The 20,409-nt window shown below is 46.3% G+C and overlaps 1 protein-coding gene across 8 annotated transcripts in view; it reads left to right on the top strand.

The window, feature by feature from the left end:
- The window catches only part of ctnnd2 (catenin delta 2), a 1,121,748-nt gene that overhangs the window by 994,945 nt on the left and 106,394 nt on the right, over nucleotides 1-20,409 (top strand). The gene's annotated exons all lie outside the window — the stretch shown is intronic.

The following is a 20,409-nucleotide window of genomic DNA, read 5'->3' as shown; positions in this document are numbered from 1 at the left end:
CTTGAAGGGGCTGAATGGCCTACTCCTGCAACTATTTTCGATGTTTCTATGTTCTATGTTTCTGTGGTTAGATGGGGGAATCGGTGTCATCGTGGACAAGTTGGGCTGAAGACTGAAGAAGTTTGACTGTGACTCCAACTGTTTGCAACTCAATGCATTTTGCATTGACAAATTAAACCGGAGAATGGCAGGGAGTGAGGCGGTCTGGAGGTCGGATGGATATCAGCACATCTAGCTGTCCACATTAGCACTGGGCTCTCTGCTGCGCCCAGTGGCAAGTGGTGGCATACCCGGGTATATGCAAGGGGCAATGTTTCCACTTGGAGAGTGCTGGGTATTTGAAATGTTCTGAGTAGAACATTTGGCCTGTTAGTATTTTAATGAGCTTATTAAAATTCTAGGTTACAGTTGGTATTTTAATATGTTTTTTTTTATTTTAATCTGTTTGAATTGTTTTAAAGTCAGCTCTGCACCCTTGTCAGAATAGATCGTCTGTCGTAGTCATTTGGCAGATAATAACTGAGCCGTTACCACAATTACCAGAGAAGCTGTTTGTTTAAATGATTTTACTTACTGTACATGTGGAATTGTGCGAATGAACTCATAGATCACTTGCCGTGCAGTTGAAGTGGAATTTACCAGGGACATTTGTTGTTAAAAGTTTCGGGACAGAGGTGTGTATTTTGGATAGCGCTCTGTGTAGTTTGGTGGTGGATTAGGCAGATATGATAGTGGAACTTTAAAGCCTTTTGGGTTGGTATCTGGATATGCAGGGAATGGAGGGATATGGATTATGTGCAGGTAGATAGAAACATAGAAAATAGGTGCAGGAGTAGGCCATTCGGCCCTTCGAAACTGCACCGCCATTCAATATGATCATGGCTGATCATCCAACTCAGTATCCAGTACCTGCCTTCTCTCCATACCCCCTGATCCCTTTAGCCACAAGGGCCACATCTAACTCACTCTTAAATATAGCCACTGAACTGGCCTCAACTACCTTCTGTGGCAGAGAATTCCACAGATTCACCACTCTCTGTGTGAAAAAACTATTTCTCATCTCGGTCCTTAAAGACTTCCCCCTTATCCTCAAACTGTGACCCCTTGTTCTGGACTTCCCCAACATCGGGAACAATCTTCTTGCATCTAGCCTGTCCAACCCCTTAAGAATTTTGTAAGTTTCGATAAGATCCTCCCTCAAACTTCTAAATTCTAGCGAGTACAAGCTGTGTCGATCCAGTCTTTCTTCATATGAAAGTCCTGCCATCCCAGGAATCAGTCTGGTGAACCTTCTCTGTACTCCCTCTATGGCAGGAATGTCTTTCCTCAGATTAGGAAATCCTTCAGGGTGGTGAACCCTCGAAAAGTGCCTGGACCTGATGGTATACACGGTCATGTTCTAAAAACCTGTGCGGACCAACTGGCTGGAGTTTTTACGGACATTTTCAACCTCTCACTTCTGAGGTCTGAGCTTCCCACCTGCTTTAAAAGGGCATCAATTATACCGGTGCCCAAGAAGAGCAAGTGACTTGCCTCAACGACTATTGACTAATGGCACTAACGCCGGTGGTGATGAAGAGCTTTGAGAGGTTGATCATGGCGCAAATCAACTCCTACCTCGACAAAAACCTGAACCCACTGCAGTTCGCTTACCGCCACAACAGATCAACAGTGGATGCGATCTCACTGGCTCTCCACTCCGCTCTGGACCACTTGGACAACAAAAACTCATATGTCAGGCTGTTATTCATCGACTACAGTTCAAATAGAGAAAGCTAGTAGACAGTGTGCGAGGCAGGAGGCAGAGAAGGAAAGCACTCAGACCCAACCTGTAGGGGGGAAGAAGAAAACAATAATAAACAGAGAATAAGAGGTGGTGGGGTTCGTAAATGTGTGAGCAGAGAGACAGAGGGGTGTAAAATAGTAAGATTAAACGAGAACTTACCAGTTTGAAGTTTGATCTGTATTTTATGAGGAGTTACGATGAGGGATTATGTGAAGAACCCGCTCAGCGCGCAGGCGCGGCATACTTCCAAGCAGCGGTGTGGAATCACAGATAGACACAGTTATTTGAAGTAAACATAGTAAAGATAAGGAGACATCAATTTATTAGTTTGATCCATATAATGAGGGTGGGAGCGGAGGGCACGTAATCCCTCATCGTAACTCCTCATAAAATACAGATCAAACTTCAAACTGGTAAGTTCTCGTTTAATCTTACTTTTTTACTTCGGAGTCACGTGAGTGACTACGTGAAGATTTCAAAGCTCTGTGATTTCAAACCGTGTAACAGTTTCATTTCACTCACTGCCGAAGTTCTTGAGGGAGGAAGTGTTATCGTAATCAACCAATGAGTCTAATTGTAGAAAAACACAATGGTATTTTTTAAACAATAACAACAAAGAATTAAGTTGCTCCCCTGGGCTTAAATTAAATATTTGCAGTTCGTAAATCTTTACTGCAAATAAACCAGGTTTTGCCAACGGCTTATTATAAAATTTCTGAACGGTCTTTTCACCCCCCCCCACCATCCTGCTGTAGCCAGGATGTGGTCTATAGGCATGTCCATTCTTTAGCCGTCGACATGGATGCTGCCCTGGTGGAATATAATTTGTACATGTTAGTGTTTATCCCAGCAGTTTCTAGCACCTGCTTGAGCCATCTCGCAATGGTTTGGCTCGTCACCCGACCATAAGGTTTTTGTGACTGACCCACAAGGCTTTTCATCTCCCTCGAATATTTTGGTTGTGTCTATGTAGGATAGTAGGTGGGTCATGGCACATAACCGTGGTTCTGGTGGGTAAGCCACGACTGGATTAGGTGTTCCTGGTCTGCTCTGTTTGATCAGTCGCTGGATAACGACAGATCTGGTCTGGAGCTGTGATCATGTTGTCCAGTCGCAATAGGTGTAGTGACTGGACCCTCTGAGCGGATACAAGTGCCATCAACATGAGCGTCTTTAGTGTAGCTTGCTCGAGGCCGGGGGATCTGGCTGGTGGCCATTCCCTGAGATATGCCAGGACCACACTGATATCTCAAATATGGGTATACCTGGGCTTAGGGCTTGATATTGTAAATGCCCTTCATCAGTTTTACCACCAGTGGATGGGATCCCATCGCCTGGTGTCCTGGCGCTGGTTTGAGATAAGCAGAAAGAGCACTCTGCGCTGTGTTGATGGCACTGTAGCTGATCCCTACATCGTGGTGTAGGTAGGCCAGGAACTCCAGTATGTTGGTGGCTGTGGCTGTTGCGTATGTTGTCCCTGTTTCCTGGCAGTGCTTCTCCCTTTTTTGATGCTGGTTAAGTACTGCCTCTTGGTGGATGTTCGAAGGGATGCCGACATGGTGGTGATGGTTTGTTTGGACAATCCCAGTTCCAGGTAAGGTCTGTTCAAACTTGCAACCCAGGCGTTTAATTTATTCATGGCATGGGTGTTTAGCTTACCTGGTAGGTAAGTAGCTAATAGCCAAATATGTCTTTCGACACACCATTGCCAAATCATGTTGACCAATTTGTCGCATGATAATGATTTTATGCCACCCATATGGTTAATATAAACCATCACCGTAGTATTTATCAATTTGTAACCGAACATGCAAGTGCTGCATATTAGATACATATGCTTTTAAACCATAAAAGGCGCCCAACATCTCTAGATAGTTAATGCCCAGTGTAAGTAGTAATGATGACTCTAGTTTAGTCCATCTACCACCTGTGCTGGATATGGAGTTAGTCGCTCCCCAGCCTTGAGCACTGGCATCTGTTTGAATAACTAAAGTAGGGTTAGTGATAAAGATAGGGCTGAAACTATGCCAAACGTTTTCTGCCCACCACTGTAGCTCTGATATTGCTTCAGTGGATAAGTTCATGACACGATCATAGTGACCTGTATGTCGTTTTATTGCCTGTACCTTTGCTCTCTGTAAATTTTTTGATAGTGCAAAGGTCCGAATTGTGTAGCCGGAAATGCTGCTACCATTTCCCCAATTACTCTTGCTACTTGTCGAATAGTTGGTCGCTCGTTGACCATTAAATTGTTGCATGATTGTGCTAATTCAACCATTTTTGCCTTTGGCAAGGTAACAGTCATATGGACTGAGTTAATTGTGAAGCCCAGGTAGTCCATGATAGTGGATGGCTTCAACTTAGATTTATCTGGATGTAGGACGAACCCCAGAGTTTCGAGGAGCTGTTTTGTAGCTGATACTGCTGCCACAGCCAATTCCATCATTTTCCCTACTATCAGAATATCATCCCAGATATGCCATGACAAAATGTTTTTGTTTTCTTAGTATTGCCATGGCTGGGTTCAATATTTTGGTGAATAATCTTGGGGCTGAAGTTAGCCCATAGGGCAATGCTTTGTACCATCCAGATAAATTTTAGGTATCTGCGATGATCCTTGTATATGGGTACTAGATAGTAAGCATCTTTAAGATAAATGCTTGCCATGAAGTGTCCTTTGGAATTCAGTTGTTTGGCAGTAACATATGTCTCCATTTTGAAATGTATATACTTAACAAATTTGTTTAGTGATGTTAAGTCAATGATGATGCGACAGACACCATCTTTTTTGGTTTTAGTGAATATATTCGATACAAATTCCAAAGGTTCATGTTTGGTCTTTTCGATGACCCCCTTTGTGATAAGTCTCACCAGTTCAGCTTGTCCCTCACGTTTCTCTTTGACGGAGGGAGAAATACCCTTTGGGGCCAATGTTGAACTGGCGGCGTTTTTTCTGACATGAATTGTATTTTATATCCACTAATGCTGTTGAGTATATACTTGTCACTCGTGACCATACCCCATGCTTCTTTAAACAAGTGTAATCTCCCCCCTGTTAATAAAGCACCCTTATTCTCTATATGCTGGTAGGGACCAGACCCACCTACCTCCATGGTTATTGGCGATTCTGTTTCTTCATTTTCCTGAAGATTTTGTTCTGACGTGCTGGCGATGTTGGGGGGAGGCGCATTTTCCAGAGGGTCCGCTGCGGGCCCTGATCTGAAAGATCTTTGGGGATAATGTGCGGACCCCAAGCGTTCACCAGTCCCATATTGCGGACGTCGACTGGTGGATGCCGTGGTACACATTAATGCCAGCACATCCTGCTGGCAGGTATCCATCTCCGTGGTCTCCACGCAACGAGCAAAGGCTGTGATGGCCGACGTCAGGAGCCTTAGGATCTGCTGTAGCTTGAGTTCTTGGGACCGGATGTGTGACCCACATGCCCCCAGATTTGGCTGTTGACACTTTTTACTTTGAGGGCCTCACAGTTTTCTGGTGCTGTGTTGTTTCAGCACCTCAGCGAGCACCTTTTCCAGTAATGGTTTATTGGATAGATGGTTGATGCTGGCCGCCATTCTTGGTTCCAGCGGTGCTCCAGCCCGTGGGGTTGCTACAAAGCGGTCCATCACACCCAACAGCCCTTCCTGTTCCTGCACCCCTGGCATACTCCCGAATTCGTCCGCCTGCCCCTGTTCCAGACCAGCCCAGCCCTGGTCACCAATGCTAGCCTCCAGTAATGAGGGAGCAGAGGGCAGTGTACAGAACACTGTGGAGGGGGTGCCTGACCTCCCTCCGCGAGAGCGCTCTTTCTGCGCATCTCGCTGGAGCTGCTCCAATAGCTGTTGGATGCAGCTCAGGCGGCTGTGTCTCCTCCATTTAGGTGGAGACATGTCCCCGTCCGACGAATCGGACGCCACCGGCCGGATGCCTGTTCGGATGGCTAGACATCCAGCCCGCAGTTCAGGCACTAGCGGGACTGGGCTCGTCGCGGTGATGGGGATAGCGGAGCGCCCGGTAATTGTTCCTACCGCCTTCTTCTAGAGCTTTTGTGCCTTGTAGAAGCGAGAGCGCCCCTCAAGCAGCGCGTCTCGCAGGCACCTGCTCCGTGAGCCGCTCCAGCGGCTCAGGCGGCTCTCTCTCCCCCGTGCGGGTGGAGAGACGTCCCGTCCGAAATCGGGAACACCTGCCGGATGCCTCTTCGGGTGGCTATGCATCCAGCCCACTGCTCAGGTACTAGCGGGCTGGGCTCGGCACGGTGTCGGGGAATTACGGAACACCGGTTAAACGCTCCTACCGCCTGTTGCTGCCCCCCTCCCCGACGGGAAACGTTCCTCTTCGAACGGGGGACAGTTTTGTTCCAGAGCCTTTTTCTCTGCCTGTAAAACACAAGCAGAAAAAAGGCTCCCCTGTAAAAGAAACCCGACCTCGGGGTACTCACCTGACGGTCCGTTTCATTCTGTAGCGGGAGCGCCTAACTCCCACTGCTGCCGCTGTTGCACTGCTGGCGTAATGCCGCGCCTGCGCACTGAGCGGGTTCTTCACGTAGTCACTCACGTGACTCCGAAGTTAAATTAGTCTCATAATCACCATTCAACTGTGTTGTGTTTACGTGCCTATCTTATTGCAGTATTGATTGTACCAACCCATGATTTCAGTTATTTACAACTATAGTTTCTGTAGTAATGTACATTGCCAGACATCTCCCATCATTCAGAATGGGTTCAGATACGGGTAAAGTACTGAAACATTTGCATTTTGCCCCAAGAAAGTTGCCTTTCTCAGAATGGCTTCCTCCAGAGATACAGACTGGCTTTGTGATTTTTTTTCTGGTTATTTTCAACCATCTGAATGAACCATAATCCATCTTGTAAGGATCAGGTTACAACAGGGTGGCATGGTGGCGCAGCTGTAGAGTTGCTGCCTTACAGCGCCAGGTACCTGGATTAGAACCTGACTATGGGTGCTGTCTCTATAGAGTTTGTACGTTCTCCCCGTGACCTGCGTGGGTCTTCTCCGGGATCTCCGGTTTCATCCCACACCCCAAAGACATACAGGTTTGTAGGTTGATTGGCTTGGTATATTTGTAAATTGTCCCCAGTGTGTGTAGGACAGTGTTAATGTGCGGGGATCACTGGTCTGCGTGGATTTGGTGGGTTGAAACATAGAAAAATAGAAAATAGGTGCAGGAGTAGGCCATTCGGCCCTTCGAGCCTGTACCGCCATTCAATATGATCATGGCGGTACCTGCCTTCTCTCCATACCCCCTGATCCCTTTAGCCACAAGAGCCACATCTAACTCCCCCTTAACTATAGCCAATGAACTGGCCTCAACTACATTCTGTGGCAGAGAATTCCAGAGATTCACCACTCTCTGTGTGAAAAATGTTTTTCTCATCTCAGTCCTAAAAGATTTCCCCTTTATCCTTAAACTGTGACCCCTTGTTCTGGACTTCCCCAACATTGGGAACAATATTCCTGCATCTAGCCTGTCCAACCCCTTAAGAAATTTGTAAGTTTCTATAAGATCCCCCCTCAATCTTCTAAATTCTAGCGAGTACAAGCCAAGTCAATCCAGTCTTTCTTCATATGAAAGTCCCGACATCCCAGGAATCAGTCTGGTGAATCTTCTCTGTACTCCCTCTATGGCAAGAATAGCCTGTTGAAGGGCCTGTTTGCGCACTATCTCAAAACTAAAACATTGAACTAAACTTGGAATGCCGTGCAACAGCTGCGAGCCATGTCCTGGTTTGGTAATCATAGAGACCACAGCGCATGGATCATTCAAACTGTTACACTCTTGTCAGTGCTTGGGTTGTAACAAGCAACATTGAGAGGCAATTCATTTCCCTGCCGCTTCTGTGTGTAATTGCACCCTTCCCCTGTTACTGAATTGTGTAGTAGTCTCAAAGAGAGAGGAAAATACTTGCATGTATCTGCCATGTTTCATGGCGTCAGAATGCTCCAAATGATTTAGTAGTCAGTCTATTCTAAGCACTGAGATTACCTGACCAACAGGACTGAAGCTTCAATGATGTGCAAAGATATTTCCCTCTGGGAATCCCCGGCCATGACTGCTCAAAGTGAGGTCGGACCATTTGGAATGGGATTGAGTACCTTGTGTACATGCATTGGGCATAGCGAACCCAGAGGGTCATGGCAGAGGTTTAAGGTGTGAGTGGTACGATTCGATAGGAACCTGCCGGGGAACTTTTTCATAAAGAATGTGGTGGGATTATAGAACGAGCTGGCAGGGGAAAGAGTTGAGGCAGGTACTTTTGCAACATTTAATAGACGTTTGGACAGCTTCATGGATAGGAAAGGCTTAGGGGGGATATGGGGCAAATGCGGACAGGTGGGGCTAGCATAGATGGGGCAACTTGGTCAGCATGTACAAGTTGGGCTGAAGAGCCTGTTTCCGTGCTGTATGAATCTATGACACGGTGAAAGAAGCGCAGTTATCCACTGCTCATCTTGTCAGGGATATCCTGCTCCATCTGTGACAAATCACTTGATCCCGCATTGGGCCACATCAGCCTCTTCAGAGCGCATGGAACCAACATGGATGCAGGGCAACCAAGGGAGTGCCAAAGAAGTAGTAAAGACAGCAGCTCATACGTGTAGAGCAAGTTCCCACACAAGCACTGAGGTCATCGTCCATTAGATATTGCCGTTTTTGGTTGGTGGGACATTATTATTAAATGTATTGAAGGGCCATTATTGCACACTCTGTCATGAAGTCATACAGCATGTAAACGGGCCCTTCAGCTCAACTCATCATGCCAACCATGTTGCCCCATCTGAGTTGGTCCCATTTTCTGTGTTTGGCCCATATCCCTCTAATCCTTTCCTATCCATGTACCTGTCCGAGAGTTCTTAAGAGCTCTTATAGTATTTGCCTCAACTATCTCCATTGGCACCTCACTCAATATACCCACCGTCCTTCGAGTAAAACAAGCTGCCCTCAGGTTCCTACATATGTCGGAGTTCTTGAATCCATATTCAGGGTGAATGCAGACATTCTTTTACCCTATCTATTCCTCGTATGCCTCTATCACCCCTCACCCCTGTGCTCGAAGGAGCAGTCCTAAAATAGAATTCCTCCCTTTTTTTTTTAGTTAATATAAGAAAATCACAAGGGAAGACACCAGTTGGCACAAAAGCAATAGATTTTCCCCTTTGTTTCACGGAGTGGAATTCGTGTTTTCCAGAAAAAAGAGGAAAACGGGATTTCATGTGTTGAGTTACCTAGAATCCGAAATTCTTCGCTGAGGTAACCTCGGTTCCATGTTTTTGTGATGCTTTCGGCACCACTTCTTCGGGTGTCAAAGGCCGAGCTGAGCAAAGATTTTCCACTGGAATCTGTCCATGGCCTTCATCATCAAGTCATGACAGAAGAAACTGCACATGCTCGAAGCATGAGCAAACGACAAAGTGCTGGAGGAACTCAGCAGGTCAGATATCATCTGCAGAGGTAATAGACCCTTCACATCGGGATCTTTCTCCAGTTTGAAGAAGGCTCCCGATCTTAAACACTGCCTGTCCATTCCCTCCTCAGATACTGCCTGACCTGCTGAGCTCTTCCAACACTTTGTTTTTATACAACACATAAACGGGCCTTTCAGCTCAACTCATCATGCCAACCATGTTATCTTATAGGATCGTACAGAAACTTACAAAATTCTTAAGGGGTTGGACAGGCTAGATGCAGGAAGATTGTTCCCGATGTTGGGGAAGTCCAGAACAAGGGGTCACAGTTTGAGGACCAAGATGAGAAAAAAAAATTCACACAGAGAGTGGTGAATCTGTGGAATTCTCTGCCACAGAGGGTGGTTGAGGCCAGTTCATTGGCTATATTTAAGAGGGAGTTAGATGTGGCCCTTGTGGCTAAAGGGATCAGGGGGTATGGAGAGAAGGCAGGTACTGGATACTGAGTTGGATGATCAGCCATGATCATATTGAATGAAGGGCCGAATGGCCTAGTCCTGCACCTATTTTCTATGGTTCTATGTTATGTTTCTATGTTTTTTACCCCATCGTACCATATCCTCTTGCATTTTTCAGTGGTCTGGTAGTAATAAAACCATTGATACAACTGTTCTGGCAATAGCCAAGCAAGTGGACACCGCTGTCAGCTCCCATCATTCGGGCGAAGAGAAGAAGGTTGATAGCCCCTAAGGTGGATCTACAATGATAAGTGGCAATCTTCACTACTCCTCCAAAATCAATACTGTCCATACCCTGATTGAATGGGCAGCTGCATATAAGATGGTTAAACTCTGGCAGCCAGTATTGATGGAGTCTTATTACCCTTGATAGTACAAAGCAGTAACTGAAATATAGTTAATTGGTGCAGAGAAAAGCATATGCAGTTTTCTTTTTTTCTCCAGACATATTTATATATTCTGGCTTTTGTTCCCGGGCTGAAAATTTAAAATCTGAATCCAGTTTCTGGAAACCAGAACGAAGGCCTTGCATGTTTTTAAACTATTGTCAGCCTCATAAATTTGTAATATTGTTTCACTGTTTTTATTCACCATAAATGCTCTGGAGATAAGCTCAATATTGTATTTGCATGGCCTATAAAACACATCATCTAACATGAAATAGAGAAGTACATCCCAAGTTACAATTACATAATTCTTCTGGAGTGGAAAAGTAGTTTACATCTCAGAAATGCCAACACTTGGTCTGATTACATTCATGATTTATCCTGTTATCATTTTGATAAAGTATTACACAGACCTAGGTCTGTAAGGAAAATAAAATCGCAAATTTCCACCCATAATTCAACTTCAATAGAATTACTTTAATAAATTTAAGGGCAGAAAATATTTTCAAGTTGGAAACGGTGCTGTAATAACCATTAAAAAGGAGCTTTGATTGATCCTTGCTTTGCCTGACCTGACCAGGAAACTGAGGACATGAAGGGCCATAGAGAACCCAGCCAAAGTTCTGCCCAATTATGGCCATTGCCTATAATCGAGTTCGGTATTCCGAAAAATGCAAGGAACCATGGGATTTAGAACTGAGGCCTAATGGCGGAGCTGGCGGCCTTCAACTGCGACCGACTTCGAGGCTCCGGAAACAGAGCCAGCCAGGACTTACCAATGCGACGCTGGCCGTCTTCGAGCTGCGGCGGCGTTCCAGTGGCAGCGGCACGACTCGGGGCTGAGACGGTGCTCCGCTGAGGGCGGCCCGGCGCGGGGCTGAGACGGCGCTCCGGTGAGGGCGGCACAACTCGGGGCTGAGACGGTGCTCCGGTGAGGGCGGCCCGGCGCGGGGCTGAGACGGCGTTCCAGTGGCAGCGGCACGACTCGGGGCTGAGACGGTGCTCCGCTGAGGGCGGCCCGGCGCGGGGCTGAGACGGCGCTCCGGTGAGGGCGGCACAACTCGGGGCTGAGACGGTGCTCCGGTGGCTGAGGCAGCGTTCCGGCAGCGCCGACCTGAATCCGGGGCTCGGCCGCGGGCCAGTGGACGAAATCGTCGGGAGCTCGCAGGTCACAGGCTGGTGCCTATTTTCCGGAGCTCCCGCGGCAACAGCTGCGTCTGCTAGACTGGAGGGCGGCAGCTTCGACCACCCCGGGGCCGCGGAGTTTGAACCGGCCCGTTCGCAGAGCTCGGTTGAGCCTACCATCGCCCGGTGGGGTAACAACATATCGCCTCAGCGCAGAGGAAGAATAAGGAGGGAAGAGACAGTAACTTTAAGACTTTTGCCGTTCAGACCAAAAGGTCTGAATGACAAATAAAGGATCTAATCTAATCTAATCTAATCTAATTTGTCAAAGGTCACAAGCGATAAAAACTCTTGGCAGCCGTGTCGCGACATGGACTCAAACCTCGCGCCTCATCCGCAGCCAGGATCGTTCCCGGGTTTCTGGCGCTGAAATCGCTGCCGAGCTGCCACTGGACCATCCCCGTCCCCTCCCAAGTGCCCCCCCCCCCGTCCGGGGTCGGCCAGAGACGTCGGGAGTCAGACAGGAACGGTGCCCACAGCCAGCGGGGAGAAGCAGCGCTAAATCCAGCTCAACTCTGCCTGTTAGTCTACCAGCCCTGCCTGGACATACGGGAACGACACCCCTGGCTTATAGCCAGCGTGGAGAAGCAGCGCTAACTCCAAGGCTCTGCGTTGGTGTCCCGTCAGTCCAGGCAGCGCTGGAGGTTAACACGGCGAGACAGGCCGGGTTAACCTCATCCACTTGAGTTGAATTTAACGCTGACGGGGGGGTGAGGGGCACTCAGGAGGGGACGGGGATCGTCCAGTGGTGGTTCGGCAGTGATTGCGATGCCGGAGACTCGGTATCGATCCTGGCTGCAGACGAGGCTCAGGTCTGAGTCCATGCTGCGACACGGCTGCCGAGAGTTTTTATCGCTTGTGACCTTTGACAAATCCCATGATTCCTTGCGTCTTTCGGAATACCGAACTCGATTATAGGTAATGGCCATAATTGGGCAGAAATGTGGCTGGGTTCTCTATGGCCCTTCGTGAATTTTTATCGCTTGTGACCTATGACCTGGGCATACGCAGTCGGAATACCGAACTCGCTTATTGGGAGAGAGGGTTTCATGCGCACCTCACATTGGTTGCTAGCTTCACCCTCCACCTTCTGGTTTGCTATGCTACAATGTGGTATCTCGCATTCTGTGATCTGCTCTCTCCATTCCCATTTGATAACATTCCAGGTCTTGTTGCCTCAGTGAAGTTGGGTAAAATACCATCTAATCTGGCAGCTCTCAGTACAGTGGCTACCACTCCATACAATACAATACAATATCCTTTATTGTTATTCAAATAGTTTGAACAAAATTGCGTAGCTTGCAGTCATGACTAAAAAAGCAATGAAACACACAATGAACACAGCTTAACACAAACATCCATCACAGTGAGTCTCCAGGCACCTCCTCACTGTGATGGAAGGCCAAAAGTCTTATCTCTTCCTTGCTTGTTCTCCCGCTGCGTCGAGGCGATCGAGGCTCTCGATGTTGAGGCCCCCGCCGGGTGATGGTAAATCCCGCGGCCGATTCCACGCTCCGCGAACGAGCCGATTCAAACTCCGTGACCTGGGACGGACGAAGCAACCACCCTCCAGTCCAGCGGACAAAGCTGTTGTTGCGGGAACTCCCGAGAATCGGTCACTCATCATTATCTCATTGCATCTCTTATTAAGTGGGGGGCGTTTACCAACGCATATAATTTTAGGACTCTGACCTAACAGCAGGTTTGTGTAAAGGAATCAGAGGATTGCACCCTTGACTGATAATACTTCTCATGTCATAAGTGATAGGAGTAGATTAGGCCATTGGGCCCATCAAGTCTACACCATTCAATCATGGCTGATCTATCTCTCCCTCCTAACCCCATTCTCCTGCCTTCTCCCCATAACCTCTGACACCTGTACTAATCAAGAATGTATTTATCTCTCCCTTAAATATATACACTGACTTGGCCACCACAGCCTTCGGTGGCAAAGAATTCACCACCCTCTGACTAGAGAAATTTGTCCTGATATCCTTCTTAAAAGACCATTCAAGATTCAAGATTCAAGAGAGTTTATTGTCATGTGTCCCTGATAGGACAATGAAATTCTTGCTTTAATTCTGACCTTTAATTCTGAGGCTATGACCTATAGTCCTAGACTCGCCCATTGCTCATTAGACAACAGCCTTACCTCTCTGACAATGGTTTTCTCCATCTTGCGCTCTGACAGGGAGGAGGTGACATGCCACCCAGGCACAGTTGGGCTGTTCCCTGGCTGCCGTGGATGATGAGAATGGAATAGCTTAATAATTGTTGACAAATTCCACTTAGGCAGGTTGTCACAGAATCATATTCGCGTAATGAACAGCTTTCCACTGAGGAAACACTGTCACCCTGCTCCGATGTGTATGGGTAGGCGGCTGATAGGATGCAACATCTGTTTGAACAGACAGCCATTAACACTAGTTGCAGGATAATTGATTCACTCACTGGATCTCAGGGATGTCACGAGAGGATTTTTCACATATGGATTGGCCCTGCTCAGTAACTGCCGGCCACAATAATGTCACAGGACAGCACATCCATGATAAAATGCTTTGTCTTTTAAACAGGGATTTGGCTCTTGGTGTTTTCATTCTCTCCTTGCAAAGTCAAAACTGTACCATTGCGGAGGGAACCCTTCACTGTGTGTACATAAGGAACAGGAGCAGGGGTTGACTGGACAGTCTCTCAAGCTTGCTCCGCCATTCACTAACATCATAGAGTCAAAGGGTCATAGAGCATGGAAACAAGCCCTTCAGTCCAACTCCTCCAGGCTGACTAAGAGCTAAACTAGTTCCACCTGCCTGTGTTTCGCTTATATCCCTCTAAACCATATACCTGTCCTAGTGTCTTTTAAATGCTGTTATATTACCTGCCTCAACTACCTCCTCTGGCTGCATGCTCCCTATAACCACCCCTCCCCCCCACTGAGTGAAAAGGTTGCCCCTGAGGTTCGTATTATCTCTTGTCCCTCTCACCTTAAACACATGCCCTTTTGTTTATGATTCCTCTACCCTGGTAAAAGACTCTCCCTGCCTATTCCCTATGATTTTATACACCTTTAAGAGATTACCTATCAGCCTCCTGCACTCCAAGAAATATCATGGATGATTTGAACTTGTCCTCAACTCTGATTCTCTCCCTCTCCCCCATAACTATTGACACCCCTATATTTCAAACACCTGCCTGTTTCAGCCTTATTTAGATTCAGTGAATCATCCTCATTCCTTTTGGGTGGAGAAATCCAAAGGTGTACAGCCCTCTAAAAGAAAGTCCTCTTAATCTCCAAGTTAAATAAGCAACCCACTTATTCTGAAAATGATGCCCTTAATGTATTCACCCCCATGAAGGAAACATCCCATCTGCGCCAACCCTGCAAAGCCCCCTCAGAATCTTTTTAATCTTTGATTGTTTCTCTATTTATCTTAATCTTGCAGCGCAGCTCTAGATTGGGGGCATGTTGATGAGCCGTGCTGACTTATTTCACTTGTTGTTTCTGGTCTTCACTCAAACTGATTATGTTTGTAAAAAAAAAGACAGAAACTTTGCGGGTCAGGCAGCAATTCTGAAGAACATGGATTGATGACATTTCGGGTCGGGACCCTTTCTGACTATATATACGTTGATATTTTGTGCTAGGGTCATTCCTCACTACTCGTGTTTTTATTAACACCCACCTCCTTTTCATCATTTTCAGAATAAGTCTGAAGAAGGGTTTCGGCCCGAAACGTCACCTATTTCCTTCGCTCCATAGATGCTGCTGCACCCGCTGAGTTTCTCCAGCATTTTTGTGTACCTTCCTTTTCAATTCTGCCTGTCATGACTGTCATAAAGCTACAGATCTATAATAATAATAATAATAATAATAATATATTTTATTGTCCTTGCACATATGTGCAATGAGATTTGTTATGCAGCTTCCATCCGATCTCATAACTTAAACAACTAATAAAATTTATATACCCGAGAAACATGATTTATAAAAAGAACAGTAAAACAGTCAAAACAGTCTAAAGTGCAAATGTGTCTGTGCCGGGTCAATGTGCGACGTGACCATCCGAGGGAGACAGTCCAGGGGGGATGGGGGGCACTCAGCAGGGCCGGTTCAGAGCCGCTATAGCTCTGGGGATGAAGCTGTTCCTGAGTCTGGAGGTGCGGGTGTAGAAGGCCTTGTAATGTCTGCCGGAGGGAAGTAGTTCGAACAGTCCATTACAAGGGTGTGAGGAGTCTTTGTGGATGCTGACGGCCTTCCTGAGGCACCGTGTGTGGTAGATGCCGTCCAAGGCTGGTAGCTGTGTCCCAATAATCTTCTGCGCTCTGTGGACGACGCGCTGAAGAGCTCTCCTCTCCGCCTCGGTGCAGCTGAGATACCACACAGAGATGCCATACGTTAATATGCTCTCTGTGGTGCAGCGGTAGAACGTTGTCAGCAGCTGTTGGGGCAGACCAGTCTTTTTTTAATGTCCTCAGGAAGAACAGTCGTTGCCGTGCATTCTTGACCAGCGCAGCGGTGTTGGTGGACCATGTGAGGTCCTCTGAAATGCGAGTGCCCAGAAACTTAAAGCTGGACACTCTCTCCACACTGTCCCTGTAGATGGAGATTGGGGGAGATGGAGATCATGTTTCTATTGAGCACAAGCAAAAATACAGCAGAGACCAGATGGAAGAATCTCTCCAAACCGAAATACATTTTGTTTACATACCTTTTAGGTGCCAAGACAATAATTGATAATCAAATATGCAATTTCAGTGGTAACTTTACATCGTTTTTAAGTATGATAAATGACTCCTGAGGCGTGAAAGATGTTTACAATAAATGTGCACCATAAGTGACAAGATTTGCAAACATTTCTGATGAGACACGCTGGTTTGCATTTCTATTCTAAAAGCTTCTGAAAACTTAAATATTCAACTTGCACTTCTTTTCTGATGAGAGATGGCTCTTTAGATATACAAACACTTTAAGTATTGATTAACCAAACTAGTACATGACCATTTGAGGTCGTAAGTGACCAAGTAACTAGTTTGGAACCTTCCATGGAACCATTCCAGATCAGTGGCGCAGTGCCTTTAACAAAGCAAATGTACATAAGGTCATAAGTGATAGGAGCAGAATTAAGCCATTCGGCCCATCAAGTCTACTCCATCATTCAATCTTGGCTGACCTATCTCTCCCCCTAACACAATTCTCCTGCCTTCTCCCCATAACCCATAACCCCTGACACCCGTACTAATCAAGAATCATCTATCTCTGCCTTAAAAATACCCATTGACTTGGCCTCCACAGCCTTCTGTGGCAAAGAATCCCACAGATTCACCACCCTCTGGCTAAAGAAATTCCTCCTGATCTCCATCCTAAAGGAACGGCCTTTAATTCTGAGGCTATGACCTCTAGCCCAAGACTCTCCCACTACTGGAAACATCCTCTCCACATCCACTCTATCCAAGTCTTTCACTATTCGGTAAGCACACTCTCCTCCTAATCTATATCTTCTATCTATATTACTAAAAGTCTGATCTTGACCGCTTTTGGCCGACTGTGCTGCGATTTCCGAGAGAACGGCGCCACCTACGGCCGTCATTTTTGGCCACCTCGCTCAAAACCCCCCTCAGCCTTCCTGGACCAAGGATTTTTCCCATCGATGAAAAGTCAGAGATATATTAATGTTTTTTCAAAATTCCCCATTCGCTCTGCTGCCCCCGCTGGTGGCAGGGGGGAGGGGGGAGGGACTATAAAACCCTGAAGTCTATATTACTAAAAGTATGATCTTGACCGCTTTTGGCCGACTGTGCTGCGATTTCCGAGAGAACGCCGCCTCCTACGGCCGTCATTTTTGGCCACCTCGCTCAAAACCCCCCTCCGCCTTCTGGGACCGAGGATTTTTCCCATCGATGAAAAATCAGAGATATATTAATGTTTAAAAAAAAATCCCCATTCTCTCTGCTGCCCCCGCTGGCGGGAGGGGGGAGGGACTATAAAACCCTGAAGTGTCGTGCCTCACTCATTCTCTGCCAGACCCAGGAAGCGAGAGGGGCACGGCTCTCTGGGCTGTGAATAACACTGAACGCACATCTACTCCACGGTGACTCCCCTCGATGTGCCTACGGCTGTCATTTTTGGCCACCTCGCTCAAAACCCACCTCCGCCTTCCGGGACCAAGGATTTTTCCCATCGATGAAAAATCAGAGATATATTAATGTTTTTTTTAAATTCCCCATTCTCTCTGCTGCCCCCGCTGGCGGCAGGGGGGAGGGAGGAGGGACTATACAGTAAAACCCTGAAGTGTCGTGCCTCACTCAATCTCTGCCAGACCCAGGAAGCAAGAGGGTCACGGCTCTCTGAGCTGTGAATAACACTGAACGCACATCTACTCCACGGTGAGTCCCCTCGATGTGGCTGCTGCCAAATAGTTTGCCTTTTTATTTAAAGTTTGTGTTCACAAAATGAATTTTGGTTGTCAGGTGGCTGCTGCCCAATTGTTTGCCTCGCCTTTTTAAAAAAGTTTGTGCTCACAAAATGAATTTTGATTGTCAGGTGGCTGCTGCCCAATTGTTTGCCTCGCCTTTTTTTTATGTTTGTGTTCACAAAATGAATTTTGGTTGTCCGGTGGCTGCTGCCCAATTGTTTGTCTCGCCTTAAAAGTTTGTGTTCACAAAATGAATTTTGGTTGTCGGGTGGCTGCAGCCAAATTGTTTGCCTAGGCTTGGCTTTTAAAATCGTTGCAACAGTTGGCTGCCAGCCCAAGAATCCATTCGGCCCACAATGTCTATACTAGCCCTCTGGAAACCATTACCTTCGGCCCGCAACACCCATACTAGTGCAACAGAAAGCCCCCCCCCCCCTCCACTGGCGAGCAATATTGGAATTGGTGGAGAGGCGGAATATTGCGTTGGTGACCAGCCCTCCCGTGTGATGCTGGGACCCAACGGGTCCCACTTAGTCTAGTAATCTATAAAAATAGATAAAATACCAGGCCAATTAGGAGGGAAGAATTGGAGGAATAGAACTTGCTTAGTCGATCAAAATAAGTAAAGAAGTCTACCTACATCATTCTCCAGCCTTGATTGGTGTTAAAGGCCTCTCTTTCACAAGATAAACCTACCTTGTCAATCTTTGCTGTCAAAACTGCTTGAGGTAAATAATATTTGCAAAGAAAGTCAACGTGTTTCATTAAGGGTGGTTTTGTGTTATTATAAACCACAGTTGGAAGAAATAACCCTCGGGGGGGCTTTTGTTCTGGAGTGTTTCTGATTTCCTTGGAAATACTCCATGGATATTAATGCCATTCAATACCTGCTTTGGGATTAAAGGGGGATTTGCTTCAGAGGCATTCACATAACAAGCAATGTAACTCCTTAAACTGAAGCCAACTTCCTCAACTTATGGTCAATAAAATATGTTAATAATTTTGGTGTTGCAAGTATTTACGATCTATGATTATTGGTGATTTTTCCTCTAGAAATTATGGGAGCTAATTATCTTAATTTTAAATTAAAGATGTAGAATAATATTTCCATGAGTTATTGTTTAAGTTCTGCCAGTCAACACCAAGAGGAGCTTCACTTTAAGAAGTCCAATGAATAGACATTTATTCAGCAATGTATATAATTAATCTCCATCAGGTCTGCAGAACTAACATGTACATTGCAAATAAACAGAATTTGCAGATGCTGGTTTATACCAAAGATAGACACAAAATGATGGAGTAACTCAGCGGGTCAAGCAGCACCTCTGGAGGAAAAGGACATCATTCTTTGAGTCCGAACCCTTCTTCAGACCTTCTTTTGCAGGTCTATGGCAAGAAAGACATTCTTGCCATAGAGGGAATACAGAGAAGGTTCACCAGACTGATTCCTGGGATGTCAGGACTTTCATATGAAGAAAGACTGGATAGACTCGGCTTGTACTCGCTAGAATTTAGAAGATTATGGGGTTGGACAGGCTAGATGCAGGAAGATTATTCCCAATGTTGGGGAAGTCCAGGACAAGGGGTCACAGTTTAAGGATAAGAGGGAAGTCTTTTAGGACCGAGATGAGAAAATCATTTTTTACACAGAGTGGTTGGTGACTGTGGAATTCTCTGCCACAGAAGGTAGTTGAGGACAGTTCATTGGCTATATTTAAGAGGGAGTTAGATGTGGCCCCTGTGGCTAAAGGGATCAGTGGGTATGGAGAGAAGGCAGGTACGGGATACTGAGTTGGATGATCAGCCATGATCATATTGAATGGCGGTGCAGGCTCGAAGGGCCGAATGGCCTACTCCTGCACCTATTTCTATGTTTCTATGTTTTCATTCCACTACTGCACAAAACCAGGCCATTTATCGCACCATGCTATCAACTACCCATTTATACTATATATTTATTTAATGATCGCCATATTCCCATTATTTCCCTCCAGATTCTACCATACACTGGGGGAAATTTACTGTGTCCAACTAACCTACTAGCTCGCTCGCTAATCTTTTGGGATGTGGGAGGAAACCAGAGCTCTGGAGGAAACCCATGTGCTCATTGGGAGAACATGCAGACTCCTCATATCTATCACTGGAGATCACATTTAAACCAAAATCACTACATTTCCAGTTGATGAACTTTCATTAGAATATTTCTGATCAACATTCATGAAACATTAACTCTGTTTTAGCCCCACGGATACTCCTAGCTTTTTTCTGTTTTTGTTGCAATCTTCGAACATCTACCGTATATACATTAGAACTGATAGTTGCGCAGCGGTAGAGTTGCTGCCTTACAGCGCCAGAGACACGGGTTCGATCCTGACTATGAGTGCTGTCTGTACGGAGTTTGTACGCTCTCCCTGTGACCGCATCCATTATCTCGGGGTGCTCCGGTTTCCTCCCACACTCCAAAGACGTGCAGGTTTGTACGTTAATTTGGTTTCGGTAAAGACCGCAAATTGTCCCAAGTGTGTAGGATAGTGTTAGCGTTCAGGGAATCGCTGGTCGCCGTGGACTTGGTGGGTTGAAGGACCTGTTTCCACACTGTATCTCTAAACTGAACTAAACTAAAACTAAACTGAAGATTAATCTCCAGGACACTACTGCAGTCAAAACTCTCTGGTTTTGAAAAAATCTTTGTAACA

This window comes from Amblyraja radiata, chromosome 2, assembly GCF_010909765.2.
Source record: "Amblyraja radiata isolate CabotCenter1 chromosome 2, sAmbRad1.1.pri, whole genome shotgun sequence".
NCBI lineage: Eukaryota > Metazoa > Chordata > Chondrichthyes > Rajiformes > Rajidae > Amblyraja > Amblyraja radiata.
This window is presented reverse-complemented; position numbering and strand designations above follow the sequence as displayed.